Here is a 19,887-nt window from a genome sequence, read left to right as displayed (position 1 = left end):
TAAGCACTTCCACAGTTATTAACTGTGATGTTTCTAAGCCACGATACCGTTTTTGCATTCGTATATCATGAGGCTAACACGATGATACTTCTATGCCCAGGAAAGCCGAGACAATTTCCAATCCGAAAATTTACTAAACCGGACCGGGAGTTGAACCCAGAATTTTTCATTGGCCTTTATCGGTTATCGGCTCACTTTACACTGTGAAAAGTTAGTAGTGAGACATATCACTTTTTACAGTAAGAAGTGAGAAATGAGATTCAGAAAACTCACTTCTCAAATGACATGTTCGGTCCAATAACCTATTCAGCCAAATGATCTGTTTGGTCAAATAACCTTTGCGGCCAAATGTCCTATTTGACCACATGTCCTATTCGACCAAGTGTCCTATTCGGCAAAAATGTCCTATTGGACCAAATATCCTATTCGGTCAAATGACCTATTCGGCCAAATTACATATTTGTCCAAATGATATATTCGGCCAGATGGTCTTCGGCCTAGTGACATTCGGCCAAACGGCTATCGGCCGAATGGGTTTCTGCCAAACGATCCTTCTCCGTTTGTCCAATTTTCGAAATATATTTCGCAGAATGCACCTTTTTTCGAAAGACATTCCGCGGAGTTCCATTTGGTGGAATTCAGTTAGAATAATTATCATTGAAATACGTACCGATTTCTGCTTAATTACACGCAATCCGGGCAATTTTTTTATTGTGATTTAAACAATGAAAGAAGGTGATGCTTTACTTAAATGGCCGCATCCGCTCAGTATAACGCAAAGTGAGAGAACAATGCCTTCTTGAATTGGACTCGGTTTAAAGAAAAAAAAGGAGGAAGTAACTGCTATGAATTACGGCATCTGCACGGTATAAGGCTAAGAGCTAAGCTAAGATAATGCCTTCTTTGAATGGATGCGTCTGCCCTAGATATGGTTCGGGTTTTGCAAACCCGAACTCGACCCGAATCCGATTTGTAAATTACCTTTAAACACGGACCCGACCCGAACAGGGAATATTTTTTTCATCAAACCCGAACCCGACCCGTACTCGAGAATTTTCGCATTGGTAAACCCGTACTCGACCCGAATCCGACATAATTTAATTATTTAAGCTCGAACTAAAGTTTTGCCCGGTGAATGCAAACTAGATATTTTTAGGTACTCTTCGAATCGAAAAAAAAAAATCATAAGACCTTCTTTTGACCCCGGAACCACAAAGCTCGGTTTCAGAGGAAAACCGGCAGCAAACCCCAGACTGCTGGTCTAGAGCCAACGGCAGTCTTTGGAGTGGGTGCTCAAGCCCTTTTTTGGGGTTCCGGGTTTCAGGGCGTACAGACGTAGGAGATCGGCGGATCGGCGTCGATGTAAGTGGCGGGAATAGGCGTTTTGGTGATCGTCGAATGTGGCCGTCGGGGAGAACTCCGGGAACTTGCGGGGACCTGACCGGTTTCGGATGGTTTCCACCGGAGCTAGCAGATGTGTTAGGCTTGGACGGGGTCGCGTCACGGCGATTGACGAATGTAGCGTAGATTTGACTTTTTCGGCGGTATTCCGGAGAGGCCACGAGGAAGTCAGTCTGGATGGGGTCACGTTTCCTGGACGCCGAAGAAGGGCGGCTGCCCGGAGAATGTTGATTCCCAATGAAATTGATGGAAGTCGGAAAAAACTGCGATGGCGTCTTCTTACAAAAAGAATGGCGGCCGAGCGGAGGGTTGACGGGGTCGAAATCCGCGTGATTCCGTCGGAGAACGCCGGTGGCGGGCGTGGTGATCTCGAAGGGTTATCGCAACGGTGGAGGTTCCGTGAAATGGCCCTCGGCGGCGTCGTAGGTCGTATGATGGCGGCCGGGTGTATCAGTCAGAGGTTACGAAAGGGTTACGGAGTGACTCCGGGGACGCACAGCCCACTAATCACGAGAACCAAAACTGTCTATACGGAAACGGTGAAGACGTTGGCCACGATGGTTCCACGGTATTCACGGCAACTTAACCGAGATCAATCTTGCTCCTTAGCAAAACGTGCTAAAAACGTGTTTTCTTTCGAAGAAATTGGTCACTTTGCTTTTTGATGCCACTTGCTTTATCGCTTTACATCAACTGCATCTCGGTGCGATCCACAGCATCTTTTTTCCACCCAAAACCTTAAGTCGCTCTCTTCTTCCTTTCTCGCATTCCACTGTTCCATTTCAGTGGAGCTCGACACCCACTCGCCACTCAGATAAATCACTGCACTGGTGTGCCTCGCGCATGCATCGGCTGCCCAGTGCCCATGCTCATCCAATTCAAATTGACCGTTAGTGATCCAAAATTAATTTTACGAAGTTTGTCCCTATTTTCCTGTAATCGTGATTTGGATTAAATATCAATTGTTACCCGCCGGTATAATATAAGCCCAAACAACGAACTAGCCGAACGAACTCACAATTAACAAAACTGAACAAAATAATATTCAGTATTTTATTTCTTAAGCCCGTAGCAGACCCAAACCCGATTTTTTATTATCTCACAAGCCCGGGTCACTTCAAACCCGAACCAGACCCGACCCCGTCGACCATCTCTAGCAGCCCGGTATAAGGCGAAAAGAGTTGATAATATCTGCCTTGAATGAACGCGTCTTCTCGGTATAATGCGAATGGAGGGGTAATGTCTCCTTAAAATGAATGTATAAGGTATAAGGTGAAAGGAGTTGATAATATCTGCCTTGAATGAACGCGTCTTCTCGGTATAATGCGAATGGAGGGGTAATGTCTCCTTAAAATGAATGTATAAGGTATAAGGTGAAAGGAGTTCATAATGTCTTTTGAAAAAGAACGTGAAGGGAGGAGTTACGCTTTCTTCAAATGGACGTATCTGCCCAGTAAAAGGCGAAAGGAGTAGATTATGCCTTCTTTAAAAAGATAGGGGTAACGTCTTCTTTAAATGGATGCATCTGCCAGGTATAAGGCGAAAAGAGTTGATAAAACTATTTTTAAAAGAACCAATCTGTTCGGTATAAGGCGAAGGAAGGAGTAATGCTTTCTTTGAATTATACCAATGGAAAGCTAGACGTACAACCTCACTGCTAGAGAAGAAATTGGTTTGATTTCATCGATTTGGAACATTTTGTTGCCAATTCCGCAAATTTGGAATTTTTGGACATTTCAGTTTTGTGGTTCGGTTGTGGGCACCCTTAAAAATTTGGCTAATGAAGAATAAGAATAAGAATAAAAAGAGTATTTTATTAGTTTTAATTGTCATGAAACAATAAAAAACCTAGAATAATCCACCTAGCAGTGCTGTCATTTCTTGTTGGTCATTTCTCACACTTCGTCTTGAAATGTGTAGAGATTTTACAAATAAAGAGAAGTGTATTGATTCACACTCGAGAGCGTTCACACGTACGTAAGATTGAAGCCAAGAGAAACATGATCGATAAAGAGTGAGAATATTTTCGGTCGCGTGTGTTTTGATATTGTGTACAAAATGGTCTATGTTTAGGCGCTCACAACAGCGTATTTACATGGAAGATTTAGAATATCGCCTAAATGTATGCATTTTGGTAAACAGTAAATTACCATTTTCCTGTACTCTTTACACTTGTGGACTTGTGCGACGAAGAGTGGATACTACGCACGCTCCTTCATACAAAGATAAAGTGTATTTCTGCACAATACACTCGGATAACGAGCGAGAAAAGAGAAGTTTTTACACCTTCTCTTGAATACTCCTCAGAGCGAACCAACCCTGGAAGAGGGTAACGAAAACAATCCCTTAAGAAAGGTCAAAAATAGTACTTTAGGAAGTTGGATTTAACTTTTTCCATCAATATACATATATTGCATTCATTTATATACATCGCAGGCAAAACATATTTTTTTTAATTTATCGTCAACAACTTCGGAAGGTAATGTCTAAAAAGTCTAACTTTAAATGGCAAACAATAAGACTGAATGCCCCGTCGAATGCAACTTGTTGCGTGTAAATCGGTCAACGCTTGTTCCAAAAAGCGCATATACAATGGTTAGATGCGCCCAAAAAATTAATATATAATCAAACTTGTTACCTGTTATAATAAATTATGACTGAATAGTTCCAATAAAATGCACAAAAACAGCATAAAAATAAGTTTGTTGATAAACTCAGTGATATTGAACGATTTGTCAATAAAAAGAGGGTGCCCATAACCGAACCAACACTACGAAAAAATCAATATTTTATTACATGAGTTGATACACATAAAATAAGCAGAAAGCATCAACTATAAATTTTATGTGCACCTCATGGATTTTAAAACATCACACATACGCCTAATGACGGTAAATAATGTTCAATAACAATGCTCCATATCTAAAATATGTGTGGGAAGTAATAGCAAAAATCCATAATATCCCACATATAAACTTCATTACTATTGCTTATATTTATCTTCACTTGCGTCAATATAGAAAGTAACCACAAGTAACCGTCTGAATGTGAAAAAAATGGCGAGGCTGAGCAGCTCGCTGAGGAAGTGTCGGTTCATTTCGTGCTCGCAACGCTGATTTTTAGTTTTAATTGAGAGCAAAGAAAATTATACGCGATATTAACATTATCCGGGTAAGTAAACTATTGAACATTTTGTTTACAAACGAGTTATAGGTTAACATTTATTTACCCGTTTCTAGACCTCTCTCCATCAGATGTGCGTTTTCCGTGATCATTTTTAACAAAAGGACGCCAAACGTTTAGAAGCGCTTCGAACGCAATTACTGAAGGCCAGTCCCAACGGAACAAATTGCGTAAATAAAATTGTGTCGCAACATCCTGAAGATCTTCTACACATGGAAAGGTTGCAGCCTCCAGTTCCGACCCCGTTTCTAAGTGACCTTCCGACCTCGAGATTTCTCCCTGCCGCTTTCAGGAAATAATGAAAAATATTATACCTCCGGCACGACGGGGATTCGCTCAAATGTTCTTTCATCGGTGTCGAATATCGAATATACGGAAGGAACTACGAAAAGCTGGATTTGGTCGAAGTAAAAGAGTTACTCCTCGAGTTGATTATTGTGCCGAAAACAAGCATTCGGGTGATATGTTTGCTCCCGGCGAAGATTATGGTGGTGGATCAGATCAAGGAATGACAGGTAAAGTTGAAACATGCCGTGTTTACATGGAATGAGAATTTTATTTTCACGAAAATTTGTTGTAGGGTAACTGTATTGGTTATGGCCATTATTTCTGATTTGCCCACTTTTGCCTTTTACATTTTAATTAGAAACTGTTCGTGGATTCTGTTGGCTCCGACAGAGAGTATTCTACTCAGGTTTTTACACTTAAAGCTGATAGATTAGTCTTGAAAATCAGATGTTCGGGGGTTGCCAAAATAGAATTTAAAGTGGTGAAAACCGATACTCTCTAGTACCCTACAGTTATGATAGAAACCAAAAAAACATATTCAAATCATTTTTTTTTTTCATTTTAGGTACAAATTTATCAGAGCTACAGCTGTTTTTCTCAAGGAATTGCAACACTCTCGACACAACTCATACTCCTCTGCGATTTAATAACAAACTACAGACGAATAGAATCGAAAGGTCCAGATGGCTGCAATTCCCTCGGCCGTTTCCTACATGGAGATATTTCAACTGTGGAAGTTCAACGGAGTGTACAGTCGGAAGCAAATACTAGGTTGGATCAAAACGAGAGCGGCATGATAGATTGTTGGAGAGGCAGTACGTTACTCGAATAGATAAGTTTCCTTGTTTCTCTATAACGAATTTGATGGGACACCACAGGTACTGGATAATGGGCTCAAGTCGGAGATCTAAGGTTTGAGAAATAAAACTGCAGAATACAACGTCACAATTCAATAAATCGCGAAGATGTGGCCCTCAAGGTTACCGCATCCAAAAGCGTGTACGTATATGTTTGCCGTCTGCCTACTGTCGGATCTCTACTATCGAAACCGGACATTGAGAAAGCTGCTGCCATCCCAATTCAGCTCGGATCAAATGAAGTGCAAAATTGAATCGTAGTCATCAAAACTGCTGCCTTTGAACCAAACGATGGCGCATCTTCTTCAGCAATATTAACCCGGTTTCCAGCAGGGTTTCTGGTGCTATGGATTTAGTTGATCAGTAATTTTTCCCGAAGGATGTATGAAAACATCGGAGCATGATATGCATTTGGTGAGATCAACCCAATATTATTTTAAATTCTCTGTTGCTATCTTTTTTGACTGTGCCTTTTAACTGTCGTATCCTTGGTCTAATCATTGGTCCTCAATTGATTTTTTTTTTAATCTTTGTTAGAGTGATTTTTAAGATAATACAAAGTTCATCACTGGTCCTCAATTGATCATTTTTCCTCAAAAATCTTCTACTGAATGGGTACGGTACCTCATACTCAAGCCGACTTTCACGTCAGTTATTCAAGACGTCATGCATTTATGCTAAATAACGTTTTAGTTAAAATCTGTTTTTAAATTTTCATTCGGGTTTTTTAATAGCTAATTTTATTATAGTTTTCTCATTATTGATATTTTATAATTAATTCTATTAACAACTATGCGTAGTTGAGTCGTGTCCAAAACTAAAACTAGTGAGCAATTTCCAATTATTTCCTTTCTCTCTTTTGTTGCTATATAAATTTGAAAATTTGATAATAAACACTAAATACGTACAGGGCATCGTTTGCTGCTATTGCCGCGGATATTGTGGGAGTCCCAGGTATCCGGTTCACGCTTTAGTTAGCAGCGGTGGCTCTTCTCGACCTTCTATTCCCTGAGTAGTTAGTACGAATAAGGGCGTCCTTGTGAAGTTTTGCTGTACCTGTTATGAACAACTAGTACATCCCATTCCCTACACATTCTGAAGAAATTTTCTTTCTTCAGAAGTGAATCCTTTTTGTAGTACTAGTCTTCATAACAATAAGGGCACCATTACGGAGCATGAGATATGATCAAATTATTCGTAGTACTACTTGATCAACACCCCCAGCTGGGTGAGGGGTAGAGGATGACACACACACACACACCACAGGTACTGGATAATGACATCCGTGTACGACTTTTTGTGTGTTTAAAGAAGATGTTTACAATTACGCTTCCTTGTCGCTGCTGAATCTCCGTATTGAATAAACAAAGTAAAAATCAAATTTTATTCGTTTTATTTTCAATAATGATGGGTAATTCATCTCATTACAAATGCGAAGAACTCTCAATAAGAACAATAATCAAAAATAATATCTTGTATTATGGAACATATCTGTCATCATTAGTATGTTTTATGAGTAACACTTATAATTGTTTCATAACTTATACACATAAAATGTATTGGATTGAGGCTATTGCAAATATCTATATAGTCCACACATACAATGTATACAGAATTTTTCCTCAGTGAATGAAGATGCCCACAACCGAATTTAGCAGCGTTTCAGGAAAGTGATGAAACAAAATTTCGAGCTGAAATTTAGATTGCAATCGTTATTGAACCACAAAATAGACTAAATTTACCGTGTGAATACGCATTAGAACTCACTTTTCCATTAAATCACGCCATTTTATGACACTTTCAAAGAGGTCAAACAAAATTTTCGTGTTTATTTTTATGTAGAAAAAAAAAAGTTGACCATTGTTCAAAGTAGAGGTGTCTATCTAGTTCGGTATTCTACACAAAACATCGTGTTTAGATAGCAAATGAATGACAGATGTCAGAATAACAGTATCTACTTTCTGTCAAAAGATACGTAAGGGTGCCCACAACCGAACCACCTCCACTACAAATGATGTCGCGGTCATTCTTCGCGCTTATTAAACCCCAACCAAAAACGCGCATTTCTATTTACTGACCTATAAACCAGACTCATAAACCCGAATTTTACAAATATTCTGCATCCTAATGAATACGAAAAAAAGTGAGATATCTAGCTTCTGACTTTTCTTTTCTCACTTATAATGTTCACCTCTCACTTCTCGATTGATTATTCACTCCACACTTTAGCCATCTAATATTTTTCGGCATCCGAAAACATACATTAACCCTTAAATTCGCAATGTTGTTAAAAAAACCGAAAATGTGTTTAATGTTAATCATTTTAATGGTTGTTTACGTTAAAAATATTTTCGACGATTTCTAAAAAAATCGCCTTACACCTTTAAGGGTTAAGTAAACGCTTATGTGAATAAAATAAGTTCCAGCTGTTGTAAATTAATTTCAGTTCATAAACTGCTGTAAATGATTATCAATAGTGACCCAACGAGTACAAGAAGGCGATGCTCCGCTTTCTTGTACTAAAAGGTGAATAAAAATTAATTTCAGAATGTGCATCCTTTAATGCGAAATGTTGTTTTAAAACAAAAAACCGAAAATACGTTTAATGTTAGTGATTTTAATGGTTGTTTACGTTAAAAATATTGTCGATGATTTCTTAAAAAATCGCCTTGCGCCTTCAAGGGTTAATCTGAATGAATTAATTTAACTCTGTTTTGTTCTGAAACTTTTGTTATTTGAGTATGAATAACTTTGCAACACTCCTGGCCTAGTGTTTTATCATACCTGTTAATAAAAATCGACATCACTTCGATAAAATTTTACCCATTATTGTCTTTGTATTTAATTAACTATCAACAAACTTATACAATTATCTCAACGACATGAGAATTTTCAGCAAAAAAAGAGTTTATGAAATTTGAAGACCTAACCTCTTTACACGAATATACAAATACATATGAAAGAATAATTTAGCAACAAACACATATAAATATGTATATCAGCATCATAATTATAGTGTTGATATATCCCTTACCATTCTCCCTTGTGGAAACCAAAAATAGTCTCCAAAACTTATGTGCTTTTCATGCACATAGAACCCAGCAAGAAACATGAAGGGATATGGCTCCACAAGGATGGTGGGAAATCATTAATAACGATGTGCTAAAGACCTAGCTTTTCCCATTTCAAATGTGCTGGACGAAGCCCGTCGGCTCACTCGGGGAATGGGAAATGAGAAAAAAAAACTGTAAACTTCGAATGAGAAATTGGTGTCTCATAGAGTTATTCTACAGTGAACTCTACCACCATCCTGGATTCCTGCAGGGCTGACTGGCTGTTCTGTTACAACTGACGTGTCCTTTTTAGTACACCTTTGGGAAGAAGAAAGGGTTCAATACTTGTGTAATATACTTATCTTCAAAGAGTTTTGAATCTAAAAGTTGTTTGCAGTTAGGTAATCCCTTTACGATGTACAATCTATAAATTTTCATGTTACATGAACAGGCGTAAAGTAAAGATAAGTCCTGCTCTGGGTGGATAGTTCGGAATTTTTCCTCAGTCCTAACGAGAAAATGTTGCTGTTGGTATGTGCATTGCAGGACCAGTGCAGTGTGGTTGTGGTGGTTTGAATGTCATTTCATGTTGATGTCCATAAAGTTACTTTATATCTCTTTGGGGTAAAGAGCAACGTTGTAGGTAATAAAACGACAATTTAATTTTCATTATTATCTTCCGGGCGAAAGATAACTTTTGCTCGTGGGGTTTTCTGCCGTATGTTGTGTATGGAAACTGTTGCCGGCGTTTGATCTCATATGCGGTGTAGAAAATGTTACGGAGGTCATTAATATCTATTAGTCTATTTATTAGAAACTGACTGGAAACATTAAATCATCATGCAGGGTATTAGCACGAACAGTTTCCATTTAACCGTTCAGAGTTCATGTACCTAGTACAAATGTACACATGAGCATAAGGAAGGAAATGGTCATACGTAGACTCTTCTAGATGGCCTCGTTGTATGATTGAATCAACCCAGATCTCATTTGCAACTCTTGCCATTTAACCACCAATTGTGTAGCTGCCCACAGACAAAAGAATTCCAAATGAATTAACCACAGTGACATATCCTGAACAGTTTCCCTGTTCCCAAGGGATGACGATGATGTACGGTTTCAATATCGAGAGCGCTGACCACCAACAGGTACTTCTGTCCCATCCACGTGCTCGAGTATTGATCTTTTTCTGTGTGAATGTGCAAATGTGCGCAATAAATGGATGGTCTTAGTCTCTCCCTCTGGATGTGACCTGAATTTTTTACCCTTTACATTACTCACCGGAGACCCACATACAGCTTGACATCAATGATGGTAACCATTGCAGCGGCAAAACTATCCTACCACCTGGTTGTGCTAATCCTACTGAAACCCATCCTCATTGGGAAGGTGATTTCAAAAGGCAAATCATCGTTGGTTTTATTGCCTGGTGGCAGAAAAATCACGACGAAGAGATTTGTATTCGGGAATGCTTGGGAATGGTTTCTTCCCTGGAAACTATTTCAAAAATGATGCACGTATTTGAGGTATCCCACATTCGAACATGTGTGTCGCGTGTAGCGTGATTGGATTTGATTTCATGAATTTTGCCGTAGTTGAGGCAATAAAGGTTATAAATTCCATCCTGAACCAAATATATGTCTGAATAAACCACCAGATAGGAAATCCTGCAATATTCAACAAATATAAAACTGATTACCAAATTTGATGAGTGTTTATCTCAGCCTATTGTTGAAACCTGGCTTAAAAGTATGCTGAGCGAATTCGTTAGTCTCATCTTAAGGCTCGATCGTTCAATCTATTTATTATTCAATCAATTAGCAATTCAGTATCAATTTAACGAGTATATGCTTCTATTGTTTAAGCAACTGAATAATTTTATTCGCTTAACCTTGGTTTTAAAATTGTGTTGGATTAACGACGATAATTACTGAGGACGTCTGCAATTTGTTCATTGGCAGAATATTACATTGGCACACCCATCATCCAATCATTCGGTGGGTATTCAAAGTTATTTATTCAGTAGCCTTCATCCAACCATCGAACCGATTGATTTTCTCTTGCGAACTGTACTTATTCCCGTTTGGATCAATTTTCACATTGAGCTCAAGAACCATCCGTGGTCTGTGCTTCAGATTTCGCTCATGCTCTCATTACGTATTCAAGCATTAAGGTGGCATTTGCATAAATCCTGCTGCAGGATGCAACCTTGTGGTTCGGGTATATTGGTACCCTGACCACCGCCGCCATTGCATTCCATGGGCAGCTCAATCCCAAAGGAAGTGGCAAAACTGCAAGCACTACAGTCTGGCAAGGATGCGCAGTCCCGAGAGGGAGGAAGAACGTTCTCAAAGTGGTTTTTCGCATACTTCTTCGTTATTCACAGATTGTGCATTCTGTTGATCATGGTTTATGGTTTCGAAGAAATATGATTGCCTGAAATGTACTCGTTTGTGCGTTGGTAGGATAATGTAGTGCTTATTGAGTGGAATTTTCAGTCGAGCAGACATGCTAAAGCATGGCAATAAATCGAGTGATGTTAAATTCCCGTTGAGTGACTAGGGATTTGTTACAAGTTTGTGGTTGTTTGTTAATACATAGGACTACACCACCGTGATGGTGGTTCTATATGCTAACTATATAAGCAGCCAGCACAGCAACGCCAAAAAAAGAATATGAGTCGGCACAATCAGTAAAGGCTCGGACGGTGGAACTGTAACACTTGTCATGATAACGTCACTTCTACATCATCTTTTTTTTTTCTAAAATAGCTTGTTGCAGGTACTAAATTTCATTGCTACATGACTTGACTAAACTGCTCCGATTCGCATTACTTGATTTTTGTCGATTTTTTTTAACATAGAACTATGTCTGTCTTTTCTATATTGGAGTACACTTTAATCACAAAGTTATCAAGTTATGCGAAAATCGGAGACCGTCACGAAAATATGACGAACTTTGAACGTCAGCTATTTCTCGATGGATTTCCATTTTTTCGGACCATTCGACCAAGGATGAGTCAACGCTTCTTTGTATTTATCTGAAAACTATTATTTTTACTATTTATTATCGATACTACACCCAACCGGTGGTTGTTAGATTTTCTAACAATTTTGTATAAGATTCTAACAAAACCTGTTATAGAACTGGGCATATGCGAAATTGTTCAATTCTTATTCAAAAAATGTAAGCTCTCAAACAAATATTGTTCGAAAAGCTTTCGCATATGTCCAGTTGTTTTACAGGTAACGGTAGATTCTTATACAGAATTGTTAGAAAACCTAACATCCGCCGGTTGCGTGTAGCTAAAAAGTTTAGAAATAGGTAAATCGCGTACATGCATCCCAAGCACAGACATCAAAATCAAGCAGATGTGGATCTAATCCTCATTTCGAACAACATTTTATGCAGAGCGGACACAGCAGCGCGAAGGCGTTGGAAGCATTTTCAATGGAAACCCATTCCATCTATTCGAACAAATTTATTGCATCATCTCCTTCCGATGCCCAATTGTGGTTCAGCAACCAAAGGGCAACTTTTTGTCGTCGTCTAAAGATTCAGTTTACTGAATATGCATCTCAGATCAACCCTCCTTTGCATAATTCCAATTAATAACAGAATCATACGGGGTCTCCAATTAGCCTTGCGAGCAAAAGCCTAGGATTGCCAATCCGGAGATGGCGAGTTCGATTCTCGGTCTGGTCTAGGATGTTTTCGGGTTGAAAACACTCACGACTCCTTGGGCATAGTGTATCCATTGTACTTGCCACATGAGATACATACTCATGCAACGGCGGGCATAGAAAAGCTTTCAATTAATAACTGAGTTCAGTTCAGGCAGTTCAAAAGCAGGCCAAGTTCCAGCTGGAAAGTAGAGCCAAATAATAAGAAGAAGAACAGAAACAAATCCAACGAATGTTGCCACAAAGTTTTACTTTCCGCCGACGACAGCTAAATCGATGAAGACGCCACATGTGTGGCCCCAAATGGCCGGAGCAAAATGCGATGACCGCAGCTCTCCGTGGGTACGTGTGCACGCCACGGAGATCTGGCAAGAAGAGGCCGAGCCATGGCTTACTGCTTAAGCCCGCAGACCACTGTTTGTTATGTTGACAAATATTTGTCAACTTTATCCGGCTTAAGCCCCAAACGCAATACAACGGAACGGCGACGGAAACGGCAAATTGGACAGAAAATATATGGGCTAACTGTCAAATTTTCCGTTTCTGTCGCCGTTCCGTTGTATTGCGTTTGGGGCTTTACTGATTAAAAATCGACATGGATTTCAGGCTGACTTGACAAATATTTTTCATCATGACAAACGGTGTATTAAGGGTAGCTTACTCAAACCCCACATTTTCTGTTCGCGTGACAAACAAAATCGCGCCTCGTCTGATTAGTGTTTTATTTATAAGGTACAGAATCCACCAATATTTGTTTGTCTTCTTCTTCTTCTTATTGGCATTACATCCCCACACTGGGACAAAGCCGCCTCGCAGCTTAGTGTTCATTAAGCACTCCCACAGTTATTAACTGCGAGGTTTCTAAGCCAGGTTACCATTTTTGCATTCGTATATCATGAGGCTAGCACGATGATACTTTTATGCCCAGGGAAGTTGAGACAATTTCCAATCCGAAAATTGCCTAGACCGACACCGGGAATCGAACCCAGCCACCCTCAGCATGGTCTTGCTTTGTAGCCGCGCGTCTTACCGCACGGCTAAGGAGGGCCCCGCAATATTTGTTTGTATTGCGAATTATATCCTCTATGAAATTGTGTAAAATGAAATATAGACATGTGTGAACTCGATTCTTGGAACAAACGGTTTTCTTTCTCTCCGCCGAAAGTAATTTTCCGAGATTTCCAAAACGTTTTTTTTTTTGGGCTCTGGACAAACATATGGTCCTTTGAAACCGGATCCGTCCGTCAGTGACTTGAAATACGCGTAAATCCGTCTTTCTTTTCTGTGTCGTGGATTCGCTATAACTAGTACCAGAGTGAGGTTGGAATATCACCACTGAACACATATTCCCGTTGTTAGTGACGGCCGGACTGAAGTTATCCAGCTATTATGGATAAGCTACTTCGTGAAAGAAAATCGCTCGACGCGCGGTTGGAACGAGCAGCGAAACAAGTCCAAAAACTGTTGAAAAGTAAAAATTTTAAACAATGTCGATGTCGTAACTGACTTCGAAAACCTTTTTAAAATATGGACCTCATATCTCTTGGACCATAAACGTATGGAGGTAAAGATGATGAAATAGATTATATTCTACAGCATCAATCAATCTTCGAAGAGAGCTTCGTCACGATAAAGAGCACCCTTTTGAAGCTTCGGATAAGATTTGTCGGTTCATCGTCTCGTAGTTAGGATATAGCAACACAAGATGGCGCCAATGCTATCAATCAATTGGCCCAACAACAAACAGAATTCATTCGCTTGATATCACAAAGCTTCAACATGTCTAATATGGGCTCAAGTGGCAGTACAACGACCGTCGCAACTACTTCTATGCCACACACTGATGTTAAACTTCCTCGCATGAACCTCCCTAGCTTCAACGGAAATATTCTTGAATGGCCTTCGTTTTACGATCTGTTCGATAGTGCTGTGCACAGAAATGTAGGATTGTCAGACAGTCAGAAGCTCTACTTCCTCAAGACAAATCTATCCGGTGAAGCTGCTGGCTTGCTATCACATCTTCGAATAGAGGATGCCAATTATATTCCCGCTCTAGAGAAACTTAAAAGTAGGTATAACAAACCCCTCGAAATCGCCACTCAACACATCCAACGGTTCCTAAGTCAACCGTCTTTGACTATATCATCTGCTGCTGGTCTACGCTCTCTACATGACGTGTCCGATGAGGCAATTCGAGCACTGGAGGCCATGAATCAAGAGGGAAGAGACATATGGCTCATACACATAATTGTTGATAAATTAGACAGCGAAAGCAAGCAATTGTGGTGCCAGAGAACGACAGAAATGAGAGATGAAGATATCACTTTGGAAAGGCTTCTTAGTTTCATCGATGCACAGAGTTGTGCATTAAAGACCGCGCAACCAACTCGCATAAAAAAACCTGCGTTCTTCCCATCAACAAGCAAGACGTTCACCAATAGAAGACCAACACTCAACAGCTCTCGTTGCTATGAGGCACTCTACCTCGCCACCAACATGCAGCTTCTGCACAAAGTCACCACATCAGTTGTATCAGTGCGGTAAGTTTCTGCATGCAAGCCCCAATGATCGACTTTGTTTCATACAAAGGCAGAAACTGTGTGAGAACTGCCTCAGGAAACATCCTGGTGAACCTTGTCAATCCGGAAATTGTCGAAAATGTAATCTTGCTCATCATACTCGTCTTCATGAAGCCTTCCAACCACCAGCTTTGCCGTCGACTACAGATAGGACAATCGAAGATGCTGCTTCTACTACTTCGTCTGCGACATCACAAATACTGATATCACCCCTCAATCTGGCAAATGACTTAACAGATACAAATGTGATACTTCTCACCGCCACCGTTCATGTCTTCGACAAACTTGGTCGACCACACATTTGTCGTGCAGTACTGGATTGTGCTTCTCACACAAGCTACATCACCGAAGAGCTGTGCGACCAGCTGGGATTGTCAACTACCGATCGTGGAACTTTAGTATCATTCACATCACGTTGCTCCAGTTATCGGAACGTAGTGCCATGCATTGTGTTGAAGCGACTTACCTCAGAGCTTCCACTCAAGCACATTAACATCGAGGAATGGCCTATTCCTCAATCGATCCAGTTAGCCGACCCCCAATTCCACCATCCAGGGAAAATAAGCATGCTGCTTGGGAATAAGCTGTTTTTCCAGCTGCTAGAACCAGGAACTATTCACCTCGGTTCAGATGATTCCCTTCCTGTGCTCCAAAACACAAAACTCGGATGGGTTGTATCTGGTGGATACAAAGACAATATTCAACAATCAGACTCCAATATTCCATCGTGCTTACTGGTAGCTCCTACCGACATACTATCCGAGCAATTGCAAAAATTTTGGGAAATCGAAGAATATTCTAATACACGGCCCTTAGTGAAGAAGAGATGCGATGTGAAGCCCTTCCCCTTAGTGAAGAAGAGATGCGATGTGAAGAGCATTTTGCGAATCACATGACTCGTGATAGTTCGGGTCGGTTCATCGTTCACCTTCCATAGCTGAGAAGAGAATGTTCCACATTGAGCGAAAACTAGGACGTTGTATTGAACTGCAACAACAATATCATGCGTTCATGCGAGAATACATTGATCTCGGTCACATGAGCCGCGCTACTACTGTAGCGTCCAATGAATGTGTTTTTCTTCCACACCATCGTGTCATTAAGGAGGACAACTCTACAACAAAGTGCCGAATTGTCTTCGATGCTTCTGCTAAAACCAGCAATGGAAAGTCACTCAATGACATCCTAATGGCTGGGCCAGTATTACAGGACTCCTTGATGAATATACTGTTGCGGTTTCAATTCCCTTCCGTTGTGCTAGCAGGAGATGTGAAGCAGATGTATAGGATGGTGCAGGTCAGCGACGAAGATCGGAATAATATTCGAATTCTATGGCGTTGGACAAAGGATGAGCAGGTTCAGGAGTACTGTTTGAATACCGTTACTTATGGTACCAAAAGTGCATCGTACTTGGCGACAAAATGTGTACAGGAACTCCTTCTTTCGCATCGAAATCAATACCCAATTTCTGTTGGCAGAGCTATAAGGGGATTTTATGTCGACGATGTTTTAATAGGCGCTGAAACTAGTGAAGAAGCTGAAAGACTCCGACAAGAATTATGCAACATTTTTTCTGCCGATGGTTTCCATCTGCGGAAATGGGCATCAAACTCCGCAGAAGTCATCGAAGAAATTCCAGAAGAAGATCGAGAGGTGAATGGTCCCATTGACCTCAACGAACCGAGCACTATCAAGACACTCGGAATCTACTGGTAGCCGTGCAGTGACAAATTCCTGTTCAGCGTTCAACACGTCAAGATCCTTCAGCCCACAAAGCGCAGCATTCTGTCCAACAAAACCCAGCAGATATTATTTCGCGCGGTGCTTCTGCAGAGCAAATCAAATACAATACATTGTGGTGGACTGGTCCCTCTTGGAGCTTAGACCATGATTATACCGATTTCAGAGTCTTTCCTGTACTGAGCAACCATGACCAACAACATATCGCTAGAGAGCAAAGAGCGAATGCGATTACTCTTGTCAACTTTTATGAGAACTCTTTTCTTGACGAGATAATGGCTCGATATTATCCCAATCTAACGAAACTTCTTCGGGTTACTGCTCGTATTCTTCGCTTTCGTTTTCCCGACAATCGCTCATCATTCCGTTTACTACCTACTGAGCTTGATAGAGACTATCATTCGCCACGTCCAGCAGCAACACTTTGTAAAGGAATTAGATTGCCTTCGACGCCGAAGTGAAGTTAGTTTGAGCAGCTGCTTGTATCAACTAAAGCCATTTTTGGACGAAGTAGGAGTGCTCAGGGTGGGCGGAAGACTGCAAGAGGCAGGTCTCAACTACGAAGTTCAACACCCAATGTTAATGCCTCGCAATTCAATACTTACATCTTATTTGTTAAGACACGACCACGTAGTTCATCACCATTGTGGGCCACAAATGCTATTGGCTGTGTCACGCAGGCGGTTTTGGATCATTCGTGGCGCGAGTGCAGCAAAGAAGGTATACCGTCAATGTGTGACATGTGCCCGTGCCAAGCCAATATTACCGCATCAGCAAATGGGGCAGCTACCTTCCGATCGTGTGAAGCCTAATCCACCCTTCGCCATAACCGGTGTAGACTATGCTGGTCCGATAAGTATTGTCGGACGAAGAACGAGAGGTGCAAAGCAAAGCAAGGGATATATTGCGCTATTTGTTTGCTTTGCAACAAAAGCGGTACACATGGAAGCTGTGTCTGAGCTTTCGACAGCTTGTTTCCTGGCCGCTTTCACACGGTTTTCCAGTCGTTATGGTTTACCTGCAAAAATGTACTCAGACAATGCGACAACATTTCGCGCGGCTTCAAAACATCTTCGAGAAATGTACGATCACTTGAGATCCACTATGCACAACGACGAAGTGACCGACTTTATGACCGATAAGGGTGTGGAATGGAGCTTCATCCCTGCTCGTTCACCCCATCATGGAGGGTTATGGGAATCTGCTATCAAAATAGCCAAACAACACTTGAACAAAATTAAGATGTCCTACATTTTTACATTTGAGGAATTGTCAACGCTAACAGCACACGTAGCAGCAACCATGAATTCAAGACCTATCACTCCGATAACCAATAACCCAGTAGATTCACAGCCACTTACTCCTGCCCATCTGCTCATCGGAAGGCCCCTAACAATGGTACCTGAAATTAATCACTTGGAGCATAGCATATCGTCGATGTCGCGGTGGGAGTTCATTCAACGACTGTCCCAGGAATTTCGAATGCGATGGCAGAAGGAGTATGTACTAACATTGCAACGCATGGTCAAATGGCAACGAACTTCAAGGAACGTTTCTGTGGGAAATTTTGTTCTTCTAGTGGATGACAACTCGAAGCCTAAGCAATGGCCTGTGGGCAGGATTGTCGAAACCTTTCCAGGGCCAGATGGACGCATTCGAGTCGTGTCGGTGAAAACTGGTGCGGGTATCTTCCGACGTGACGTAAGAAAGATTAGAATCATCCCTCTGGATATGGATGAATACCTACCAAGGAGGAATCATGTTGATAATCCTGAGCGTATTATGTTCGCGCGACAAAAAAATCGCGCCTCGTCTGATTAGTGCTTTACTTCTAAGGTACAGAATCCAATAATCTTTGTTTGTATTGCGAATTATATCCTCTATGAAATTGTGTAAAATGAAATATAGATATGTGTGAATTCGATTCATGGAACAAACGGCACGCGTTTTTTTTTCTCTCCGCCGAATGTAATTTTCCGAGATTTCCAAAACGTTTTTTTTTCGGACAAACTGGACAAACATTCTCCTTCTCTCTCATAAAAAAGCAAAAAAAAAACTTTGACTATAATTATAATCATTTTTTCATGTTTTTCAGTTGTTTAGATTTTGAAAACACTTTTTATCTCGATCAATAATATAAACTTTAATGCATGTTCAAATGTGGAATAAATGACGATGTTGATTTTTGAATTTCTAAACATTTATAAAAAAAAATTGGGTAATATTTCGTTCCTCCGTTGTTTTTGCTAGTATAGCTTTGAAGAGTGAAATATTTATAATTTAGTATTTTTCCACAACTAACCATATTTATTAGAAGGCGATAACTCTGAAAAATTTAAAAATTGCAATAGGATTTTTTTTAAATAGGAACATGTTGAAAAATCGAAAAAAAAATAGATTAAAGAAATTGTTTTATTGAATAGAAAAGGTAAAAAACAAAATTCTATAAAATCAAAACGTGAAATTGATGAAATCGCGAATTATAATTTTTAATTGTCCAAGACGTGTTAAGATCGGCAGCTAAACCTGAACCACTGTGATGCAGCCCAGCAACTGTTGTGTCAGACAGTTGCTGAATGGGGGACGGATATCGCCATCATTGCGGATCCTCACCGGGCACCTGCCAAGAACGGTAATTGGGTCACTGATGGGTCTAAAATGGCGGCGATATGGGCTATGGGGAAATACCCAGTCCAAGAGTTGGTGTCTTCGACACACGAGGGCTTCGTCATTGCCAAAGTCAACGGGGTCTTCTTTTGCAGCTGCTATGCGCCTCCTCGATGGTCGATCGAGCAGTTCGGTCGTATGCTGGATTATTTGACGGCTGACTTGATGGGGCGTAGGCTGGTGGTGATAGCGGGGGGTTTTAACGCTTGGGCCGTGGAATGGGGAAGCCGTTCCACGAATCAACGGGGGCAGATTCTGCTGGAATCACTGCCCATGTTGGATGTGGACTTGACCAATGTCGGTACCAAAAGTACCTACAGCTGGAACGGGGCCGAGTCGATTATCGACGTTACGTTCTGGAGCCCTGGCCAAACGAGTAGTTCGAACTGGAGGATAGATGAGGGGTACACTCGCAGCGACCACCTGGCGGTTCGGT

At 40.7% G+C, this 19,887-nt stretch overlaps 1 protein-coding gene and 1 long non-coding RNA gene across 2 annotated transcripts in view; one reads left to right on the top strand and one right to left on the bottom strand.

Annotated features, from left to right (window-relative positions):
- LOC134205552 (J domain-containing protein) overlaps nucleotides 1-19,887 on the bottom strand; it is a 173,755-nt gene that overhangs the window by 95,714 nt on the left and 58,154 nt on the right. The gene's annotated exons all lie outside the window — the stretch shown is intronic.
- Nucleotides 4,452-7,110, top strand: LOC134208686 (uncharacterized). Its single transcript, XR_009978691.1, has 4 exons — nucleotides 4,452-4,572; nucleotides 4,641-5,099; nucleotides 5,438-5,750; nucleotides 6,996-7,110. It is a non-coding gene; the product is annotated as an uncharacterized LOC134208686 (long non-coding RNA).

The sequence above is a fragment of the Armigeres subalbatus genome, chromosome 1 (genome assembly GCF_024139115.2).
Source record: "Armigeres subalbatus isolate Guangzhou_Male chromosome 1, GZ_Asu_2, whole genome shotgun sequence".
NCBI lineage: Eukaryota > Metazoa > Arthropoda > Insecta > Diptera > Culicidae > Armigeres > Armigeres subalbatus.
The sequence above is the reverse complement of the archived record's forward strand: the minus strand, read 5'-3'. Positions and strand labels throughout refer to the sequence as shown.